This window comes from Anser brachyrhynchus, assembly GCF_964034855.1.
Source record: "Anser brachyrhynchus genome assembly, chromosome: 4".
In the NCBI taxonomy this organism is placed as follows: domain Eukaryota; kingdom Metazoa; phylum Chordata; class Aves; order Anseriformes; family Anatidae; genus Anser; species Anser brachyrhynchus.
This window is the reverse complement of record NC_137698.1, coordinates 15028059-15051402: the sequence shown is the minus strand read 5'-3', so window position 1 is coordinate 15051402 and position 23344 is coordinate 15028059. Positions and strand designations below refer to the sequence as shown.

Genomic DNA, 23344 nt, shown 5'->3' with positions numbered 1-23344 from the left:
GTATCCTTTTATCCTTTTTCTTTTTCCCGTTCATGATTTTATATCTCCATAAATTAACTTACGTCAGTAAAAATTAATGTGACTTAATTTTCTTCCCTGCTTTTGCAAATTGAGTTTGGCCCTTGTGAGCATCTTTAAATGATCACATACCGCCTCTCTGACTTGTTCTGGGAGAAACCAATGTCCAGTGATGCAGAGTCACGTCCAGAAATGATAATAGGCTCCTAATGCGGGGAAGGGTTTTGAAAATCCATCCTGCAGAAAATGAGTGCTTGGGAAGCAGCAAAATTCAAGTGTGTCTTGGTTAATGGCTTACTTATTCCAGTGTGTGAGAGATGAAAGTCTCAGAACGTGAGTTTGAGATACATTGGTAAAGACTGCCAAATCAGGTAATATTTCATGGGGATTCTAGTGCCTGATTCCCTAATGATTTTTAGGAAATCCCCGTATCAGTAGGTCATACAAGTACAGAAAAATTGCATTTGGGTTGATTATATTTACTGCAAATAGGAAACAAAATTTAGTCAAGATGTTGTGTGTCTGAGAGCCTGAGAGCACAAGGGGTGTGGACGAAAGAGAACTGTGAAAAGCAATGCTGTGCAGAAGTGCCAGGCTTAATGATGGACAGAGGTACTCATCAAATGCATGTGTTGTTCTGTTTCTTTTTTCCTGCAGGATTACCAGAATGCGATCTGGATTTCTTGGCTGGAGCTTGCAGAACAAGTGGGTATCACTAAGCTTCCAAATCCATGTTTGGACACCTTAATACATGGCATCCTGCACCATCCTAAAGGATTTGACAGCGCTTGTAGACATCGCTGCCCACTCATTAAAGCCCATAAATCAGACTATTGCAGACTGGAAAGCACAGAGGTGCTGAATTCTCCAGGCGATTTCTTGGTTTTCATTTTTCTTCTTTGGACAATGCCTAACACTCTGTCAGCTCTGTGATGATCGCTGCAAAACCACATTGCATCTTCTCCATCAGCTGATGAGCAATGCCCCTCAGACAACCCAGGAAACAGCATTAATTTGGCAATAAATAATTTCAGGATGTTTTTGTATTTCCTTCACCTTTTTTTCAAAAACAAAAACATGTCTTTGCCTTGGCAAATGTGAATTGTATACTAATATATGTAAAGGAATGTTTTTACCAGGCTTGATTGGAAGAGAAAAAGTATAATATCAAACTTTTTTTTTTTTTTAATTTAACTGTCTTTAAGTGTTGAGTAGCTGACTATTGCTAATCATGTTTAGATAAGAGCTGTTTGGGAAACTTTTCCGAATGGTGGTATTTTTTCACTGCAAAGTAGTGATTTGTCAAAACAACTTTTTTTTTGATGAAATGTATTGGTTTGATACAATGTTCACTGTAAAGATTCCTCCAGGATGGATGGATGTCAGATGAAATGAAAACCTGTGACCCCCATTACACCCCAGAGCAGTCAACAGCCCTGCGTTTGGAGCACGTGGAGTTCAGACTGCCTGACTGTGTGTGCTAAAAAAAGTCTTTCCTAGGTTTAGTCTGCCTCTCACTTTCTCCTCTCTACACTGACACTTTTTGGTTTTCTCTGTTTTGTCCCTTCCCCTAACCTTGTCCCCCACATCCCATAGCTCAGGGTGGGCTAGGACATTGGCCTGGGCTCTTCTCTGAAAAATCCCTTTTCCAAATCCTCCTGTGTCCTCTTCTCTTTTAAATGGAAGCATGGCTCCAAGACAAGCCATCTCTCCTGGTGGAGAAAGAAGGCAGCTGGCATCTGGTCATTCTTACTGGAAGGTCCTATTGGCAAAAGTCAGTAGTGCTCTTCATAAATCTCCTTTGGTGAGGTGCTCCAGGAGTGCCAGGGATTGAAGCCAGTCAAGAGAAAGCTGAAAGGCAGTATGATACTGGGGTGTATGTACTTTATATACACGTCACTGGAAGAGAAGCTACCAGATACTAAAAGTTTTTTTAATTGGCAGGAACTATGTAACACCAGCCAGCAGCTGCAAGCTGAAGCTAGAGGAGTTCAACATGGAGCCAAGGTATGCTTTTTTATTTATTTATTCTTTTTAACAAGGATACATTAATCATCAGAGCAGTTTCCCAGAAGATGCAACAGATCTTTATGGACTTCAAATGTTAAATACAGACAACCTGTTACTTTAAAAATAGTTGATCTAGGTCTGTACAAGCTTTTAGGCAAAATGGGAGAACTGCTGGTGTGTTCCTCTGCCTGTGATGGGAATGAAATGAAGAGTTTCTTAGTGACACAGTAGCCCTAAACTGTAAGTCCCTCAATCTATTGTTAGGTTTAACTACTACTAATGAAACTTTATGGATGTCTTTTTTACTTGATTGAGTGTACGTTTATTTTGTGTGCTGTGCTAAAGAGTCTAAGCTGGCCTTTCTGTCCATATCCATAAAATCTGCAAAATGCATTCCCACAAGTAAAGGTGTTTTGCCTGGTCAGTTTGCCTTTATTTGTTTTTTATTTATTTGTTTGTTTGCTTGCTTTTGTTTTGCTTGGATCCAGCGTAAGTGCCAGATGTTACAGCTGTGATTGGAACATTTTGTTCTCATGTTTAGACGTGTGTGCTGTAACACAGCCAGGCTCTGCTGTTGCCTGTATCTCCTTCTTACAGAGATGTAGTGCTCTTTCTCGTGTTGTGCCATGCGACACAAAACACACCTGTGCTGTGGTAACCCCTTGCCTTGACTATGGGAAGGGAACAGCCAGGGTCTCTCCCCCAACTCAAGGGAAACAGGTGCCCTTGTCTTTGCAAGACAAAGCCATTGAATTTTGACTGCCACACTGGGGCCCAGGTGGAAGATGCTATGAGCTGGATGTGAGCAGCTGGGAGTGCATGAGGGTCGAATTCCCTTGCTGGTTGCGGAGCTGTAACTTGGCACAGTGGTGCCACCAGTTCAGTCTCTTGCACCCTCCTTGCTGCATGGGAGATGCCCCTTTGGGGAAAGCAGAATCAGATCCCAAGCTTCCTGAAAGGCTGTCTTTTTATTACCTTTACTGCCCTGCAGATCAGCCTCTGACAAAACATCTTTCCCATTTGTCTGTTGTCCCCGTGAAGCTGCCTGCCCCTGTCATCCACCTTCCTCAGACAAGACAGCTATTTCTGACCAACCTGTCCCATGCTGCATATCCGTCCCGAATGCTTAGCTTTTCTCACCAGGGAAGGCTTTGCTCCATTCCTGATGAGTTAGCATTCATGTTCCCATGCAGCACCCAGTCTCCCTTTGCTTCCCCAGCACACGAACCATCATGCTAAGTCTCAGTTCATCCAGATGGCAGGTGGGCTTTAAAGATGAAGCTAAGCATAATTACTGGAGATATCTGCATAAAAGGGAGGAGGGCTTGCAAGGAGTTACACTTATCTTCCTTAAATAGGAGCTTGTGTTAGCAGCAGTAGGAAAGGATTTACAGATTTATTTTGTTTGGGTCCTCTTTGTATCTAGCAGGGAGCCATCCGTGCCATAAACGAGGAGAAAAGATAACTTTAAAAGACTGAGCAAAAATTGCATCTGTGAGCTGCTTAAGGGAACGCAAATTTGTGTGTCATGTACTTTTGTTGTTTTCCTGTCAAAAATGTAAGGTGAAGTTAGCATAATGATGCAGTCAGATTCGTGGAGGACTTGCAAGTTCCCCCCCTCTGCCCCCAGGGTTGAAAAGGAGTTTTATTTCTACCTCTGTTTAATGAGCAAACCAGCACCAGGGAGATGCAAAGAGACACCGTGGAGCTTTGCCCATAACTTATGTCGTGGCACCAAGTAACCTGATGTGAGCCCTGGCTCTCCCCTGAGCGTGGACTTTGTGCCTCATTCATTTGCGACGTGCCTCCTCCTCACTCAGGGCAACGTAGTCACCCAGGACAATGAGCTCCTCGGCCTGTGCATGCCTTATGGACTGTAAATCTCAGAAGGAGAGGCAGCTTGACTCAGCCCCAGCGGCGTTACAAAAGCTGGTGGTGAATGTCCTGCTGTCATGGGACAATAGCACCCCTGCTTCTTGGCACTCATCCAGCCTCCCTCTCCATCTCCCACTTGCTCTCCTGGCCTTGACCCGAGTGCAACAAATGCACGTCCCCAGCTGCTCTTTAAGTTGGTGACATCCTAAAAGAAAAGTGGGGCAAGAGCAGGCTCAGCACAAGCCCAGACCTAGTAATAGCAGTAGCAACCTTTGATGGTTGGACTAGATGATCTTGTAGGTCCTTTCCAACCTTGTGTTTCTACGATTTTCTGTGATTCAGTAGGTGTAGCAGGTGATCAGACGTGGCATTGTGCAGTTTCAACAGGGGTTTGGAGACCCTCAAGGTCATAGGAAATCACAGTTACAGGGGTCCATTCCAATAGTGGAAAGCAGCAAATGAGAGCAGTCAAAGGAGAGGAGATCGTGTATCTAAAACAGGAGGATCAGTGATGGCCACAGAGCAGTCTATGCAGCAAGTTCTCATAAATCTGAAATTCTGAGTTTCTTGAAAGGTCACAACTTTGGAAGAAATAGCTTTAAGTAATTACTATGAGATAATTAAGGCTGCCAACCATATGAATTCCCTTCTGCAGAAAGAAAATACTAGGTTTTGCTTGTTTGTATCCAAAATTAATTGGTGATGTCTGGGTTTTTAAATGGAGTTACTCGAAACTAACTTAAAACACTCTGCTGTAAGGGCTGCAGCTGAATTCAGTGAGAGCAATCTGGTAATCTGTGCCTTTGAATGTTAAACCAAACCATTGAGATGAGACAAATTGGGGATTAGGTGTGTAATATCAGTAAACTGACTTGAGTAGTTTGTCCTGTCTGCATGATGTATAGCTTGTTGTTAATTTTAATCACACAATTTATAAGAATTTATTATATGGTGGCGCAGCATGACTTGATACCATGGTCCAGATTAAGTGTTCGGCTGAGCTGTGTTAAGTATGTAAGATAGGGTTGGAACAAGATTTTTCCCTAGTACGTTTTTATTAATAACTTCTGATGGAAGGATAAGTTCAGACAATGCAGTTAAGAATAAAGAGGGAAAGAAGAGCAATAACAGTATTGTTTACACCAGCTATTGCAGGGCACCTTGCATCAGGGAAGCCAGGATAGAGAGGAACTGGTTGAAGAGAGGTCCAGTGGTACACTGGAGGGAACTTTTATCCATTGTGCTGAGTCAGTGGTCCTTTAGTTTCACTTGTATAGGTGTCAGAAACCTTTATTAGTTAAATGCAAAGAGAAAATACATTTTCTCATTTCTCTGTAGCTTGAACTGGTTATTTTGGTATTGCTTTTGATGCTTCTGACAGTGTGCTTCTTTGAATGGAATCAGTGCTTCTACTTACATTTTATTTTGGTCTAAAAATACCACAAGTTCTGAAGACAAGCCAGCTCTTTGCATCACAAGGAACCCAGTCTGCAAACTTCTCATTTATTCAATTTACGTGCTTCATGGTTCTGCCACGTACCCGCAAGGGTCTCAGTCACTACTAGTCTGTGCTCAGCCAAGCTTTACTTCAGCCTGCCTGCTTAGTATCTGCTTTCTTGAATTTTGTCCAGAATTTCTTTCAGAAGCAATCAAGTGATTGGATGAGAGATTGTTTGGAGGCCGTTGAATAACCAGAAATATTGACTGGGGCAGGAAATCCCTTTGGCTGAAGGTAGAGGCACAGAGGCTACTTGGGGAAGGGTTCTTCTATGCTTGTTTTATGACTCTTTCCTTACGGCCACCGTGAGAGACCGGGTACAGGGTCAGAAGGACCCTTAGTTAACGTTATGTTCCTAATAATTAAGCATGTACATCACAAGAGTCTTTGTAGGGCTGTCCTTTAGGCATATCTGCCTTCCACCAGCTGTAGCCATCCATTGCAGAACAGTGACATTTACTTGACTCGATGAGGTTGCTGGATGGTGAGGAGGAGACAGGTACCCTTGAGCATGGTGTGCATCATCCCCACAGACCTTGGGGCAGGATGGAGTGGGGCAGGATTTGATCCTGAAGGGACAGCCACTGTCAGCTTTGGGCACTGGTGACTGGGAGTGCTGGTTTAATGAGCATCTCCTGGACTCTGCTCAAGACATTTGGGTCTGAAATTTTATTTTCTGCATAGAAAAATAGGGATATTTGAATATTCAGATGGCACAATTTGCTGTATAAGACAGTTGGCAAGTGTATGTGCTAAACACCATTTAAATTTGATTTTAATATTAAAATGTCTGTTAAGTTACTGCTATTGTACAAAAAAGAGAACAGTTTTTGCTAACTGCAGTGTTCCTAAATGTCTGTGTTCAGAGAGGGAGAAACAGTTATTTTGTCCAGAAAATCAGGATTTAGAGAATGCATTTGTCACTTCTATGCTGCTACAGGTTGCTAGACTATTGCATTCTTTCCAATTATCTTTCAAAGCCCTCAGGTCTTTGAAAACAAATAAGATTTCAGAATTTGCTGTCTCCATCAGAAAAGTTTGGCCATTTACAGTTTTAACTATCAAATAAGCACCTTAATCTTAGATGGCATTTAAGCTGCAGTTGTTGTTTTGGAGTCAGTAGTGCCATTAAAATCATCTTTCTGATCTGCAGTGTTACTATCTAGATTACAGTTCATGATATTTCATTCTTCTAGTATTTGTACTTTGAACATATGTTTTGCACAAAGCTCCCCAGGCTTCTGCACAGGCTTCTGTTGTGTGAAACCCCAAATCTTCCCAATGAGTTGTTTTCTTTCTTGTGAAATGTATTTCGTTTTCTGTCTTTCTTTTCTTCCTATGTGAAAACTCACATGTTGTAAGGAGGTTTTAAATTAGAACCAGCCACTCCTAATTTTATCAGGAAATAAGAGAGAAATCAAATCAGAATGGCTGTTGTGAACAGGTCCAGGACAGAAATGGCCTTGGCACATCTGCGTTAGTACCATCACTGTGGTGCTCTATGTTGGCTCCAAAATTGTTTGCACTTTTTCATGGTTATTCACGGTAATTTTTTTATATTTCCTTATAATACCACGATTCTTTTTTTTTTTTTCTTTCTAAATCTTAGATGGACTTTTGGATTGTATGAGAGAGAGATTTTCACAAGGTATCTGATTTCCTCTGATTATGTGAGCCCAGTGTCATACCATACATTTTCCTTCCCAATCTATCAATGGCAAACATTGATTCCAACTGCGAGGGCATGTGCTGCTTATACAAATGTCTGACACTGGATGCAAGCCACCTTTTTACCATGTTAATTGAAGATGGATAGCGAGGACTTGAGATCAACAAATGGGTCTGTTTGTCATGTTGTTAAAACTCAATCTGTCTGATACTAGAAATGTTTTTCAGCTCCTTAAAATGAAAGGGAAACTGTCAGCTTGAAAATCGCATGTCTAACAGAGCTGTCGTCTTTTCCTTTTCACAATACTCCCCAAATAAGAGTTCAAACACTGTAGCTGAAAAAAGAAAAGGCTAGAAAATGCAATATCACCTTTTATGGATATGTGGAAAACGTCGTCCAGGTCAGAATGGTGGTGGGACACATCCATGAGTGCTGGCCACAGTGTCTCTACACCAGGGTAGGGAGGTCCCAATGTCATGACAGTGCCAGCACGGCACTTCCTTAGGGAAGGGCAAAGGCTGGATTTTGGGGGTGAGAGAGACAAGTGTGGACAGGGCAGCTTTCTCCGGCCATGGGCATTATACCTCCAGAAGTCTCAGAAAAACATCTCCACTTTGATTAGCGCCATTGGCTAATGTTTCATGCGTATCTTTCGTTAGTGATGGATGCTCCCAGGCATGACCACTTCTCAACCTGAAAACTTTTTTGTTTCAGATACTATATGAGCATCTAAGAAGCAAAAGCTCCTTTTCTTTACAGGGCAGCTGCTGCATTTACTGCTGAATTAAGACATGGTATCAGGGTTGTTGATCTCTTGTTTGTCTGCTCTAACAAGCAGCCCATTTTTTTGTGTGTCTGTGTGTTAATAAGTCACCACTAGGTTGCTTCTCCTCACAACGCTACAGAGAAATCTCTACCATGAGTAGCCCAAAGAGATGCAGGCTCATTGGTCACTTGTAGCCACCAGTGAGCTATGAAGATTCAGCAAATATTTGGAGAACAGTTTGGAAAACACTGACCTGTACTCCCCCCCCACCCCTATTTCCATGGGTGCCAGTGGTGGAAATTCCCCTGTGCGATAAATGCTGAGGAACAGATTTGTGCACTGTGTCTGTCTGCTCTCGGGTACTTTTGCTTGGTCATTATCTCCCTTGAGAGGGCATACGAGCCCTTCACAGGCACAACTCTGTGTGCCTCTTGGGGTAAGGGTTCGTTTATATTTTGATAGGCAAAAATAGGCTTATTTCTCCTAAGATTATCCATCCCTTTCAAGCAGTGTTTCTTTAAATCAAATGAACACATTTAGAAATATCTTGAGCTGTGGTATTTTAACGTGTGTATTCATTACTTTTAACACCACTCAGTAAACTTCGAAGGCGTTCCCAGTTCCCACCAGTGCTACCTTCCGCCTGTGTCACGCAGACATGAAGCCTGGAAGAGGAGACGCCAAGGGATGTGTCTGAGCCTGTGTGAGTTGCTGGAGGCCTGCTGACTTGGAGAAGGTACGCTGATTTACACCAGGCATTGGTCTGCCCTCGCCTCCCATTTAGGTTAATGGGATTTGTGCATCCGGCTTCCCCAATGTACCATGAGGAAAATTGGCTGTATAAAGATTAACACTAGCGCGATGATAATATCCACTGGTTGTTACAATAGATCTGTTTATCAATACACTCTAGACACATTCAATATTGTTGCGTTTCATAAAGAATTACTCTAAGTTGCCATTCTGTTTTATTCCCTTATTGCATTTTCACAGCGCATTATAAGAATGATAAAAATCCATGAGCCATAACTCCTGATGGCATAGATGATCAATTTGACTTCTAATTTGGAAGTAAAAGCACATACATGGTATACACTTTGCCCTAGTTTAGAAGAATAGTCCCGGTTGCCTTTGTGGCAACAATGGGACATTAGTGGTAATGATTAACAATAATGGCTTTTAACAATAATTTATTTCTAGGTATGTAAATGCATCTGATTCATTGGTCTCACAGCTGTTGCCAACAATGTCATATAGGCATGTAAGAATGTGCATCTTTCAATGCATCTACAATTCAGAGCATCCCTGAGATCTTTTTAAAACATAGGAAGTGAGTTGCAGACAAAAAGGTGAACTTGCTGTGGTCTGGTCTACTGCTATTGGGTGAACTGTGGCAGCCCATGTGATGGCTACCTGCAGAAAATTTGTGGACTTCAAGTTCAAAGTTGAGCTTCACTTTTTGTGAGGCTGCCTGCGCTGCTCATGGCATTGTCATAGCCTTGGATCAATGGGAGGGACTTTTGGTTTCTCCATCTTACTTAAAATTTTCATTGAAAAGCTGTTGGAAGGCTGACAGGCCACTGGTGTGCTGGAACCTCTCTGGAGCAAAAGAAGTAGGGTTTGTCTGGTTTCCTTTCCGCCGACAAACCGAGGCAGATGGTACAAAGCATGCTCAGGCCTTCTAGCAACTCCTCAATTGCACTTAAAAGTAAATCTACCATTTGCAATCTATTGTCTATTCAAATCTATTTAATTTACAATTAACAAGACACCTCTTGCTCTCTCAACTTAATTAAAGAGCTAGTGACTCTTAGAAGAATTGAAATGCAATAAATAAGATAACCTAGTTAGGGTATAATTAAGGGAATTTACATAACTAATAAACATGGTATTGCTGCCTTCTATTAAAAATACTCTGAACTTGTGCTCATTTTAAAAAAAAACTTATATTAAAATAAGTGTTCAGACATTTAATTAGCATAAAACAAGATAGCTATCATGAGTTAATTGTATGTAATTTCCTTTAAGTAACCACTGAAAGCATAACACACCAAATGGCTTTTGTCTGATCTGTCAGCAAGCCAGGTTTTAACCTCTGCGTCTTGGATTAACCTCTTTCTGGGCTGCTGCTGCTTTCAATTAAATCCTGCAGGTGCCTACTCGATGTTCTCCAGAGTTCTAAGGTGATTAAAATTATAAAATAAAAACAATCTCCTTGTTTAAGGATTTGCTTGACCTTGGGTCAAAAACAAAGTGTTAATTTTCACAGATTTTGCCTGGAGCAGGAAATAAGGGAAAAACAATTGCTCTGCGGTGATGGCAGGTGCTTATTTGGTCCTGAATTTTGTCCTGAAGTGTAGCTGCATGAGTTTATACTAAAATAGATTATATTCTTTTTTATTAATAGGATTTCATGCCAGCTGTAGCAGGTGTGACTTCCATTTGTGTTAATACATTGTCTACAGGGCACTGAATTTTTGTTGTTGTTGTTGTTGAAGAGGGAGAAAGAGTCCAGGCATCAACAGGGGAACGCTTGGTGTAGGGGTGAGTCTGCAAGGTGTCTGTCAGTGAGTCCTTATGGGCTTTTCGTTATGGCTCGTCAGGCACAAATCCCTAGTGCCCCATGGCTGGATTTCTTGTAGCTCAGCTTCTCTTCATGCTAGTGGGTTTCCAACTGGCTGCTTGGTCAGCAGTGTATGAAAGTATGCTCCTGAAGCTCCTTCACCACCACAAATGGTAATTCACTCCTAAATCGCATGCATGCTTTGCTGGTTGTAGAGTGTGCTCCATTTGTTGTGCATAGGGACAGCTGAGATAAAGATATTTCTGAGTGAAATAAGTGTTTCCGAAGGGCAGGCTGTTGGGGTACATCGCTGCTGTAAAGGACAGGATTGTATTGTCTGAGCTTAAAACATGCGTCTTTCTTGTGTGTACCTTAGGGACATACCTTGGAGATCTTTTCCTTTCTGGAAAAAGAAATGGGATCACTGTTAAACAACTTCTGAATACGCCTATAATATACAAGATGACTGTCAGGTCTGTCTAGTACCACCTTAGCAAACCAGACATTTTTTGGACACATGGGGCTTGATATTGCCCAAGTCGTGAGGCTGACCAAATGTATTGGTGCTTTCTCTTCAATTTTCCACCTTCAACAATAAAATTGTCCTTCCTGTATTTGTTTTCAAAGGAATGAATTTCTACCTGTCTAGCTGAGGAGTTTGAAGCAGTGGCAAGTGTATCCTAACGCCACTCCTGTGGTTCTCACACCGTTAGGTTGGGGATGGAGGTAGCCCAGCCACACATCTGAACAATGTGATCACAGCAGCTAGGGCTGCAGCATTAGTGACAGAACAGCAGACGCTTTCTGATGAAAAACAAAACAAAAAAGCCTCCCCCACAAATTGCATTAAGCCCTTCTTTGCATTTTGAAAGGCAATATGTGCTTTTTCACCTGCCACGACTGTCATCTGGTGTGTGCCGTCTCTAAGCAAGACGACATCTGCAAATTCATGATCTGTGCCTCTGCTTCCACACAGAACCTTGCAGCCTGCAAAACCTTTTCCTTTCTCCAAAAAGCTCCTGCCTTGGTTGCTGACCATATTGCACCTGGGTCCAGCCTTCAGGGGAAATCAATTCTTTCCCAGGAAGATTCTTACTCTGCGTTTACTAATAGTGATTTCAGAGATGCCCAGCGTTAGAGTTACTTCATTTTTAAAGGAAGCTGTTGTTGTTACTTAATTTTGAACTAAATGCCTAATGTTTCTATTTCTATTCTAAACTCCAGTCAGGTGATAATTCATCTGTTTTTGTGCATGTCACCTAAAAAACTGAAGAAAAATGCTTCATTGCTGTACTCAAGCTAATCACCTTGGCTGGCCATCCCGTTTTAACTGGAGGCTGAAGTGCCTTTGAATTGAAATAGATATTTAGAAACCATCAAAACCAAGGTGCCAAGGCTTCTGCCAGTGCTCTGACATTGTTTTGCTGGATGTGGGACTTGGAATATATTTACATGCCTCGTAGCGATGTAACGAAAGATGACAGATTAATTAAATATTGGAGTTAGGCCAAGCAGAGGACATGGTGGCCCAGCAGGTGCCCCGTTCCCCATGTGATAGATCGTGTTTGTTCATGCACTCACAAACTCATTAGGCTCAACCTGAGTTGTTTGGTACGAAGTGTTATCTGAGTTATTGCCTTCGAGTTGTTTGGGTGAGCTCGTGTACGGAAGACGTTTGCAGGGGGTGGTGTTGGGGGTCTGGCAGGCTGGAGGTGGCAAAAGTTGTTTGGCTGAAGGGGTTAATCCTACTGGGAGCATAACAGCGACAAAACCCAACGAGAGGTGTCCTTGGCTTGTGTGTCCCTGTAAAGCTGTTCCCCTTTGGTTCAGAGGTGCCACCTCCAAGGAGACATGAGGACTTTTCCTCCGTGCCCCAGCATGGTTTTTTTCAGAAACGTTTCAGACAAAAGTTTTGTTTCAGAAAAGGATAAGAGGTGCTGCTTGGATGCTCTTTCCCCTCTCTGCCATGCTCCTGGAGGATTTTGGTATCTCATACTTGGGCTCTTTTCTGCCTGCTCCAACTTTGTCATGGAGACCTCCCACTGTGATGGGTGGTGTCACCAGGAGACGTTCTCTGAGGGAAGGAGAATAATTTATTTATAAAAAATAATAAGAAGAGAGAACATTGTTCCTCCAGTCTTTGATGTTTATTTAGTGGCTGCGTATCAATTATCTGTTTGAACAGGTTTCATTACAGAAAGTGCAAAACCCCTGAGCACGTTTTAAAATATGCTAATCCTTACTTAGGCAGGAAATGGAAAAGGCTCATTTACAGTTTAATTTCTAATCCATGTGGCTTGACATGTTGTGTGCCGGGACATAAATAGAAAAGCTGAAGTGGAGAGGACAGCTTGCTCACAATAAACAGGTGCTGCAGCTTTGTGTTTCTGCTTACCCACTCCGATCATATGTCAAAGCACGAGCCGCAAAATGTCGAGCACAAACGCCGCCGAAATCGTTCATTCTGTGCTTTTCCATTTGAGGGATAACATACAGCCAAGAGCTTGTAAATCAACACTGATGAGGAGGGAATGAGAAAAGCAATGAGGAGCTGAACCGGTTATTTTCTGATGTGGTGAGCACCCTCACAAAGAGCTGTTGCAGCCCATTTTTTGGGCTGCAGATACCAGGGGAGGAAAGAGCAGCTGCTCTTGGGCCTAGGGTGGCTTTCGATACCCCTGTCCTCATTTTGGCACACATGGAAATCTGGGGATGTATCTGAGGCACTGAAGAGCTCAGCTCCCAGAAAAAGGAGATGCATTGCTCTTGCCCAAGGGCAGCACTAATTGAACTGGACCAGTGGGGAGGCCAACAAAACACCTGAAAAAAGGCAAATAACACATTCCCTACTCAGGTCCCTTCTGCAGCCGCAAACGTTTTGGGATTAAAAAAAAAGTTAAGTGTTGATTTGCACAAATCAGTCCTCCCACCCCCAACTTTTCCCCTTTAGTTTGTTATGTTTGTAGCTCTAATGGGACCAACTAATCCCTCTAATGAAACACTTACTGGGGAGAGATTACTAGTTTTGCTCTCAGGCCTCCTGTCTCAGTGTGTAATCGGTTGCCTGGTGCTGTTGTTTTCAGGATGAAACAAATAATGACCCCCACAGATTCAGACCTGGACTGCAGGCTCTTCCCCTTTGAGGTAGCTGGAAAGAAGGTGGAGTTGACAAATTTGGAAAACTTTACAAAACTGCAAGTATGGATTTCCCTTGAAATACCTGGCTCTGAAAACAGCTGCAAATCCAGAGGGGAAGATGTGTTGGGAGCCCAGGAGGGGAAGTCTGGCTGTGGCAGCGGCCACAGTGGTGGCTCTGGGTCCAAAGGATGCCCAAAAAGGAGCATTGTTTTTGCAGGACTGGTGGCAGCATATCCCTAGCTGGGTGGCAAGGATATTTGAGGGAGTGGGGACATGGTGTGTTTGATGTAGAGCAGCAGAGTTTAATTATGGACAGGAACCAAATTGATATTCATAGGGTGATAAATAAATAATGTGTATGCACTTGCAGGGGAAGAACGAGAACATTTTTCTGAAGCGAAAGAAATAAAATCAGCAAAACAGAAATTAAAAACGGATCTATTTAGCAGAGCTTCTGGTTACGTGACAAATGCATCAGTTGGTGGGCTCGATCCTTCCATTTCTCAAGGAATCATTTGTGTCTGGCCTGAAAGGGTGTGAAACAGGACAGGATCACTTTTCCCATTCTCTGATTTCTGCTCTGAGATTTCCAACTAAATTTGCTCTCCTCGGGGGGTGAATTGAGCCTTGGGAGGCTCAGCAGCAGCCAAGAGCTAAAAGGACAAGAGGGAAACCCCAGAAGCGGATTTGATGGTGATGGAGATAGAAAGTGGAGAGGGATTTTCCCTGGTCGGCTAAACGAGGGGGGAAAGCAAGCAGACAGCTATTCAGCAGGAGGCACTTTGATACGGGCTAGCTTTTAGTCAGACCTTCCCAAAGAAAGCCGTCTGAGAGCAGCTTACGTAGGAGGATCACTGCAGCTGTACAGTAACTGCTTTTTCACTTTCCTAATTTTGGCACATCTCCTAAGCAGTTGGTGCTTCCAACGAAGCTCCTCTCCGAAACGTGCATCTTTCTTCAGGAGAAGTGTCAACTTGCACGTGTAAACCGATGTTTCTTGTGCACACAGCTGCAGGCGTGAGCTTGAAAATGGGAAAGAAGTTATTCAAAATTGGAAAATAAACAAGAACACGTGCACGTCACACTTTCAGTGAAACACTTTTAAGTTTTACTTGTGGATTTGGGGGGTTTTCTCACAAATTTTTTAATGCATGGTGCTATCAATGTTGTGTTAAAATACAGAGAGAGCTGGCAAAGACTGACAGAAAACAGCAGCTGGGATGCGTCAGGGACTCAGGTGACTTGTTTTTGTCCCTTGTCTCAAAACTGCTTATTCTCAGCAGTGTCTGTGACAGTGCTCAAACCAGAACACGTGCCCAGGCAGCATATATTTCTAGAAATAAGACCTGAGGGAGGCTTCCCCAGAAACTCTACATATGTAAATAAATCCAAGGGAGTCTTATGACAGTGGTGGGTGGCAGGGGGTGACTGCAGGGCCAGGCTTGTTGTAGCTGCAGCCCAACAAGGCAAGGCAGCTCCTGGGTTTTCTTCCACTTCCCTTCGCCCCTGTGCTCAGCCGTGGGCTGCCCAGCGACTGGGGGAGGCCTGAAAAATGCTGCCTCGGCAGAGGAGAGCTTGACGAGCATGGAAAATATCACTTTCAATTAATTTTCTTCTTGTGTAGAGGAAACAGAGAATGTAGCGTGGAAGAACAAGATCTGAAACAAATTGCTAACTGTAGCACTAATATTTTTTCTCCTCATTATAAGCTTTTTTTTTAACCTTGGTTTCTGTATCTACACAAATGTCCTTTAGCAAGAATTGCAAGAACAGACAAAAGCTTGATAGAGGCATCTTTTTATTTTCAGGGATCTAGGAGGTTTCTCAGTTTTCCAGGAGGTGTCACCAGTACTTCCTTCATTTTCTGTGATGGAGATTTCCACAGAAGACATTCCTCTGATATAAATAAAAGGAAGACCACAATGCCAAGGTGATAGGAAACGCCGTGTCCTGTCTGCCTCCCTTGGGAGGTGGCTCATCACAGGCGGCTCGGGCTGGGTTTGCAAGCCTTTGGGCACTGCATGTTTTGGCAGGGTTTTGGCTGGTGGGCTACACTGGTGCTATTTCCCTCCCTGTACTGTTGGTGTTAGCCTTGTGGCTGGCTCTGGAGATCTTCTTTCAAGCCATGGGACTTAGCAAACTCCAAGCCCTCCAGAACCCCAGCTTCCGTGACCAAATTTTTGCCCAGGTCCTCAGAAAAAAAGCTTTAAAATTATGACACAGTGTGAATAAATCAAAAGACAATTTAAAAGGTTTGAAATATATATATATATATTTCATTAAAAATCTTCTGGTGGTGTGTTTTCAGGATTGGAAATTCTGCTTTATGGCTTAGGGCAGAAATAGCTCCATTTATACTTCTGTTTCATACCCCATACTTGGCTTTTTTGAGGAGCTGTAAGGATAATCTGGCCCAAGTCCTTGGCTGGCACAAGCTGGCAGAGCTCGGTGGGCTTTACAGAGGCTATGCCAAGTTACACTGCTGTAGAGGCCAGGGAAATAATCATACCCACATATAGAGCGCTTTCCACCTGGGGATCAAAAAGCAAACAGGGAAGCCCATTGAATCATCATGGAACATGTCTGCAAGGGAGAGCATCACTGAAGGTGGCAGTTAGTTTCGGTTTCATGTGTCTTCTTGCAATAACAAAAGGAAAAAGGGGGATGTGCAGGCCTAATATGGCACAACTGGGAGCAGAAAATGCTGTCCTTTACACCCTGCTGCTAGCGAAAGCAGCAGTGCTAGCGAAAGATGCAGGCGGCGGTACGGGTGACATTGCCAGTCCAGGGTATTTTCAGTCTGTTTTTACATGGCTAATTGGTAAAGATAGAGGATAATCGGTGGAATAAAAGCTTGAAAACATCTCATTTTGGAGCTCACTGTGAGAAGGCCATAAAGGCAGGCATAGGCATTGCAAGGAGATGAAGCTTTTCTCTTTCAAAATCCAGCAGAGTCCAATAACAATCAAGCAGACTGACAGGCACAAAGAATTAGTGTCAATTTACTTCTGAAAATGAGTACTATTGGGTTGTGATGGTGGGCAGATTGGCTCACTAATGTCTGCTTTGGGGCTCTTGGATCTAACTCTTCTATGTACTTGTAGATACCATCTTCAAGCACTGAAAATACTGGTGCATGATTTTTCACCTTGCTATAATTAAATGCTGGGACACTTGATAAGTGCTAGGGAGAGCCCAGAGTGATGCACAGCAAGTACTGAGCTGAGAAAGCCACGCCGCTCTAACATATGTTTTTTCAACCTTTTGTGCTTTGTTCTGGCAGGGCATTTTATTAAATGATATTTCAAGTAGGTCAGTAGGGTAAATATAATCAAGAAATCTGCTCTGAGTTAGATCAGCTTAAATAAAGCACAGCATATTCATGACTGGAGCGAGCTCGGAGATGGCAAAGAGGACAAATCTGTTACACAGGACTGTGTGGGACGCTGCAGCGTCTCTGTCCTGAGTCTTTCCCTATGCTCGCAGATTACTCAACTGTGGTTTAGAAGTCTGATCTTAACTGTTTTTTCCGTTTTCATTTTAAACACTACACACATATGTTGATATGATTATGTCTACTTAGGAAGCTGCTCTGCAGAGCGACTTGATCTTTTTGCTTGCCAGTATAACATCAGGCAGCATCATTTGCTGGACCAAGTTGTACTACTGAACTAAGAAACCCAGTGTAGGGGAGAAAGCTTGGTGTTTAAAAATGGTCCCTGGTGTAATGGATCTGGAGAAATAGGCACTGGGTTTGGACAAACAAGTTGTGTTGGCACCAAACTAGTGGAGCCCAGTAAAGTTGAGTCCAGCTCTCCCCACTGTTGTATCGAATAAGGGGTGAGTGCTTTTGACAGCTTTCCCTCAGCGCTGATAAGGGCTCTCTTTCCTTGCAACAGTGGTTTGCAGAAAACTTGTAGGATATGGAGAACAGAAGGGACAAACTGCTTGAAGTCAGGCAATGGGCTCAAAACTTCGTCACCACGCCTGCATGAGCTCTGTTTCCTAAAAATTCATGTTTGTGAGCTCTCAGCCTCTCAGCTAAGATGGTACCTGAAAGAAGGAGGAGAAGAAGGAGGATAAAACTCAGCATTAAGAGGTACATTAAAAGGTTCATAAGGGCAAGCAGAGTAGCTGTGAGAGCAGGGGAGCAACAGGGTTTTGGGGAGCATGGCAGGAGGAGATCCAGCTTCCTTTCTGGCGCCTACTGCTCATCCCTGGCAGGTTTAATCCTGCTTGGCAGCTGAGCCTTGCCCCTTGGCTGGGGAGTCAGAGAAGAAAAGGGGTGCTTTTTTTTCTTCTTTTATTTTTTTTTCTCCTTGATGAGTATCCTTTCTGGATACTTGGCTGCAGCACGCATGCGTGCCGCGATGCCCTGAGCCGTGCTTAATGCATCCCCGAGAAACCCGGCCCCGTGCCCTCTGGGACTGAATTTCAAGGCATATCCCTATTAGCTTATTTTGATGTTTTTATCTTTCCGTGATCGGGAACCATTCTCTGCAGCCAAAACAGACACTTTCCCAACGGCGTCAAGTGAATTTTTAGCTCTCCTCTGAGGAGCAGGCTTCAATAAAAGATGAGGCCGCTCGCCTCGATGACTGACTGCAGCGCTGTAACGTCTCCGGCAGCTCAGGCCTTTCGCTGCAAGTTTACACTCATATGAACATCAGCTTGGCCGCCCCGTGTTGCTGTAAGTGAAGGTTTGCACGCAAACATGGCCTCCACAAAAGCCACCTCAGGCAAAAGCACTTCCCACGCCAGCAAAACGCCGCCCTACACGGGGTCCCCGGTGGGTAACTGTGGCTGTGGCTCATGTTTTAGTCATGAGGGGTGGGGATCCCTTCCCTTCCGCCTCCCCCCTGGCCGGGGGTCTGCTGAAAGGCAGCGGCAGCAGATTGCTGGTTCGTTGGGGTTTTGATCCCTGCAAACCGTGCCCTTTGCAGAAATACCACAAAAAAGCAGAGGTAAAACAGCAAAATTGCATGAAGTTGATGGAACCACACTCCTGAGTTATTTCAGTACTGACGCATCCAAACCCCGAGTAATTAAATTTATGCATCTCTTGGTTTTTCTTTTTCTACATCTGCTTTCTGTGAGTTTCAGAAACGGGCTGAGGTTTTGACATGCTGGAGTAGGTCACCAAAGGAGAAACGCAGGAAGTTTTTGGAAGCTGAGACCTGGAGAGTTTTAGGAGGCTACAGGAGCCACAGGAGGGGAGGGAGATGCCCACAACAAAGAGGAAGAAACTATTTAGCTAAGAGGAGATGATTAGTTTTGCACTATATTTGCAGGAGGACTGACTTCTAAAGCATTTTCTCAGCCAAATATTTCATTTCTCTTTAGCGGCTTATCCTTTCGCGGCTGTCTGCACTGCAGCAAAGCACATGGGAAAATGCTGCCGCTGAAAATGGGAGTCAGTAGAGGGGAAACTTTTCAAAAGGCAGCAGCTCCTTGGGGTCCTGGGACCCACCGAGTTTCAGGGAAGCTCATTCAGTCACTCGGAAGCTTTTGAAAAAAATTATCGAAATTCTCTCCCCTCTCATTATGGCAGGCTCCCCAGCAGGTAGCTCAGACTTCTGTAATCCGTAAATCAAATATGACAGCTTCTCTCCTGTGTTGGGTTTCATTTTCACACTGACTTCGGGGTGGGTATTTCTTTTCCTCCTCGTTACCAGGGGACCGACGATAATCATTTTAAAAGGAACGGCAAATATTGTCCGTCGTTGTACGTTGGCGTGCCAGTTAACGCCGATCACTGCAGCTTTGGGTAATTCGGTTGATTAAAACGATAGTGCTTTGAGGGGAAAAGCCAGTAGTAGTAGGTACTAAATGCAGCGGTGTTATTTATTTTTGCTTTCTGTTTTCAAAAATGTTCTCCATAATGTCAACATTTGGCATTAAAAACCATCTTAAGATATCAGACTGAAGAGTGTAAGGAAAAAGAAGTAATTTCCAGCAGTGCATTTTCATTAACCTGGAACTAAAAATGTACACTGCAAAATAGTGGAGTGTTTCCTTGAAATTTTTTTTTTTTTAACCTTTCTGTAAACATTTTCTCGAGTGGTTTAATCAGGCAAAAGCTTACTTTATCATTTGACTTTTTTTTGATTCTTACTCTGATTCCTGACGTTTGGGGAAATAGCTCATTTAAAGTGTTGTAAAGAAAGTGGTGTCAGTTATTTGTCAGGTTTTATGCCGTGATTCGGGAAAACTGCCCTTGATTTACTTGTGCCATTAGAGACTTCATCAAAGGAATGAATGAGCATTTTTCGATAGAGCACCTGCGTGAAAAGAGCAAAGCCTTTCAGTCACTTTTCCCAGTAAGCATACTTGAAGAAGTAGGCAAAAATATTAATTGGATTGTTAATTATATTGATCCAGGGCTATTTTAAATGCCGTAGCCAGGTTAGTTAACATTTGCTCGTGAACACGGATGTTTAAAAAGAGTTTACGTGCACTACTTTTATCCCACATAGTGCCCTCCAAACCACGTAGCTGGCAATAGGAGCCGAGATGTCACGGGAGCCTGGTGCTCTGGCCAGAGGTGTGGCAGGGGAAAACATGAAAGGGCAATTATTTCGTTTTCAAACCTTTGTTTAAATAAACTGTCCCTATGGGAAGCTCTGCAGGACACGGTGAGAATCAGCATTTAGGGTCTGGGAGGGCGAGCACTGCCGCCAGATATTTCTTTGCACCGTTAATCCCTTTGGGAATTCTCCTGTGCTTAAAAAACTAGGTGCTTGCTTGAGTACCTTCCCCTGTCAGAGCCACAGTCAAGGCATAATAATGATGTTGATAGCAAATGCAGCAGGAAATAAGCCGAAGATCGGGAGTGTTTGGCACCCCGTGGCTACTCGTGTTACTGGCATTTGCACGTAATTTTTAAGACTTTCTCCTGCTCCCCACAACCCCCATCTCCATTAAAGCTTTGGGTTTGAATGTAGAGCCTTTCCTTTTTCATTCCAACATACGGAGTGATTTTTAAAAGGAGGAAAAAATGTTTAAATATATCTATCTAGCATCCACTTCTCCATCACGCTCGCTGATTAGGAACTGGAGAAACTCAAGAGGTGCTCACAAAGGGCTGATTAAAAAGTCAGGGAAAATGAACGATTCCTCAAACGGGGATTCTCGTCTGCTGCTGTTTGTGCTGCCATGGTTTTCCTGCAGCTCCTGACCTCGCCCATAATAGCTTTGCACATTTTTTTTTTTTTCTGAAGAACCTATTGAACTCACTTCTTATTCCGGGAAGCTCCTTTGAGAGGGTGGAGGCATTTTTTAAGAGTCGGTCCAGTTCCTCCATTTTTAATGCAAACAAATATTTTAGAGCTCTGCTTTGACAGCTGTAAATAAATACAACGCTGATGTCATTGCATAGAAAGGATCTGGATGTTGCAGCAGTAGAATAAAATAAGTTTTTTTTTTCTTATTTTTTTTTCCCCTAGATGTTTACAACCACTACCCTCTGTAAGCAAAACCTTTTTGTTTTTTTCTATTTTAAAGAGTTTACTTCTTACATTGTGTGTGGACTGAGGTAAAATGTATGCTTGCTGTAATCTGTGGGAATTTTAATGTAACTTTTTCTGAGAGTCCTGGCTGTGGACCATAAGCAAAGCAGAACAAAAGCAGCAAACACTTCAAACTCACGTACTTTCAACTTTCCTAAGGCTTTCCCTTTAGAATGAACACTTATCTGTATGGGCAGATGACTAGGCTGTGTTTTGCCATAGAAAAAGGTAACGAGGGCTGTTCTCATTCAGGCAAAAAGAGGTTAAAAAGTACCAGATTGTGGTGTAATTACCAAATTACGACATCTAATTTGTAGGTTTAACTTGCTAATTATGTGTGATACATGGGTGGCTAAGGGTGCATACCAAGCACTAGAAGCCTTCCTTTTGTCTTTGGAAATGTTTTGATTGGGGGGAGGAAGAGGGGAAAATCTGGCTTCGCCACATGCGACTGCGCCTCATTCTCTTGTGCCAGGCAGAATAAAAAGGAAATGCGCGGAGTAGTGAGCGATTTGTTCTTTTTAATAGAAACAGAGGGCGTGATAGGCTTGTGCACTTAGGGAGCCTTAGCTGCCTCTATCGTACATACATTCACTTTTTCAAAAAAATAGTCTGGCAGTGAAGACGAGCACCCTGAAGTTTTCATTTACGAGGGCTGTCAGGAGTGCTGGCATTGATATTTAAGATGAGTTTGTGTGTACGTGCCAGCCGTGTCTGCTCACAGTCGCTCTGCATTTTCTTCTCCCCTTTATAAATAACTGTCAGTATTCGATAGTCAATATTAAGCAAGATTATTTACCTTGTCAAAAAGGGATGCTTTTAAATTAATCTGGAAGTAGGGAATATACTGTTCTCCCTCGCCCATGATAGGCAGTGTTAATATTCTCGCAGCTGAAGATCTGGGGACTGGAGCAAAATGCAAATGGCCACAGAAGAGATGGCTTGGGGAAACGGCTGCCTGTGGACTTGACAGTAAGAGAAGCAAGGAGGAACAAAATGACCTATATTTTGCTAAAGCAAAGCTGGTCATTAATGAAAGACAAGAGCAAACTAATTTGTACCTTTGTACGTGTGCGTTCATTGTGTCTCTGCTTGTAGCAAAACCAATAATCTACCTTGAAATCATTCGGGGGTATTAAATAGCTTTATAGAAAATCTGCTTCACTCATACAGCAGATGTATTTGAGCTGAATTTTCTAGGATTGCAGCACTGGACATGAAAAATTCAGCCAATATTGGCAAAAAATGAGGCACTGTTTTTTCTGCTCAGGCAAATGTAAACATTTTAGCTTTTAAAGGAGATGTTTCTCTGCAGCTCGTAGCTGTGTTTTAGTTTCAAACAAAACCAAAACAAAACAAAAAAACAAACCAACCAAAATCTGGCAACTATTTTCGTTTGTATTTCAATTTTAAGAACTTGCAGCCATTCGAGGGGGGTTGCAACATATGCTGATTAATCATTAGCAATAATACAATGCACTCAGACAAAACCCTCTTCAAATCAATAGCAATCCTGATGCAAGACGGATTTAAAGGGCTGTACATTTCACCAGAGAACTGTATTTTACCATCCAGATAAGGGAAAGTGCTACACTAAGCTCAGTTGCATTAATAAGAATAATTACATATTGAGTTAAATACATCCTACCCCACATAAGATATATTGCAGCAGCAACGCATTCATTAATACCTAGAAAAGTGTTGTTTGGAAGAATGAAAACTGAATGGAGGTTGCAGAGTCAGTATTTTGTTTGTTGGGCTGATGGCACTCTTATTTTTCCTCCTGTAAATACAAACAATTAGGGGAAGCTGGTTAGGACTGTATTTATTGTTCTTGCGAAGAAGAGCTACTGGCCTTGTTGTTGTACCTTGGAAATTAAAGCAGCTCATGGTTTAGAGTACACGTGGGAGGACTGATATAGCAATTAAGGGACATTTCAGTCATTCAGGGCAATCTTTATTTCAGGGAACTGTATCTGTTCTCACAAGCTTGATAAATAAATATGTATAGTTTTAGAGAATGCGTGGCAAATGTGCGTTCTGAAACAGAGGAAAAGCTTAAATTAAAATGTCATAACTAGACAAGCAAATACAGGGTTTCTAGCATTCTCTTGTAATTGTAGATGTGCGCTCGTAATGGCAGATGTACATTTTTTTCAGTTTTGCTTATTTTCTGCTTGTTCTGGTGCTTGGAGTTTGAAATACCTTGGCTCACTTATATCCTCATTTTCGTAAGACCCCTCTGGCTGGCGACGCCTTGAAGGAGGTTTTCTTTCACAACACAGGGTATAGAACAAAT

General features: G+C 42.9%; 1 long non-coding RNA gene across 2 annotated transcripts in view; it reads left to right on the top strand.

Moving 5' to 3' along the window:
* Positions 1 to 1720: 1720 nt before the first annotated feature.
* Positions 1721 to 23344, top strand: part of LOC308194128 — a 42664-nt gene continuing 21040 nt past the window's right edge. For both annotated transcript variants that reach the window (XR_013950307.1, XR_013950308.1), the window contains exons 1-2: positions 1721 to 2025; positions 8435 to 8572. This is a non-coding gene — a long non-coding RNA (uncharacterized lncRNA). The remainder of the gene's footprint in view (positions 2026 to 8434; positions 8573 to 23344) is intronic.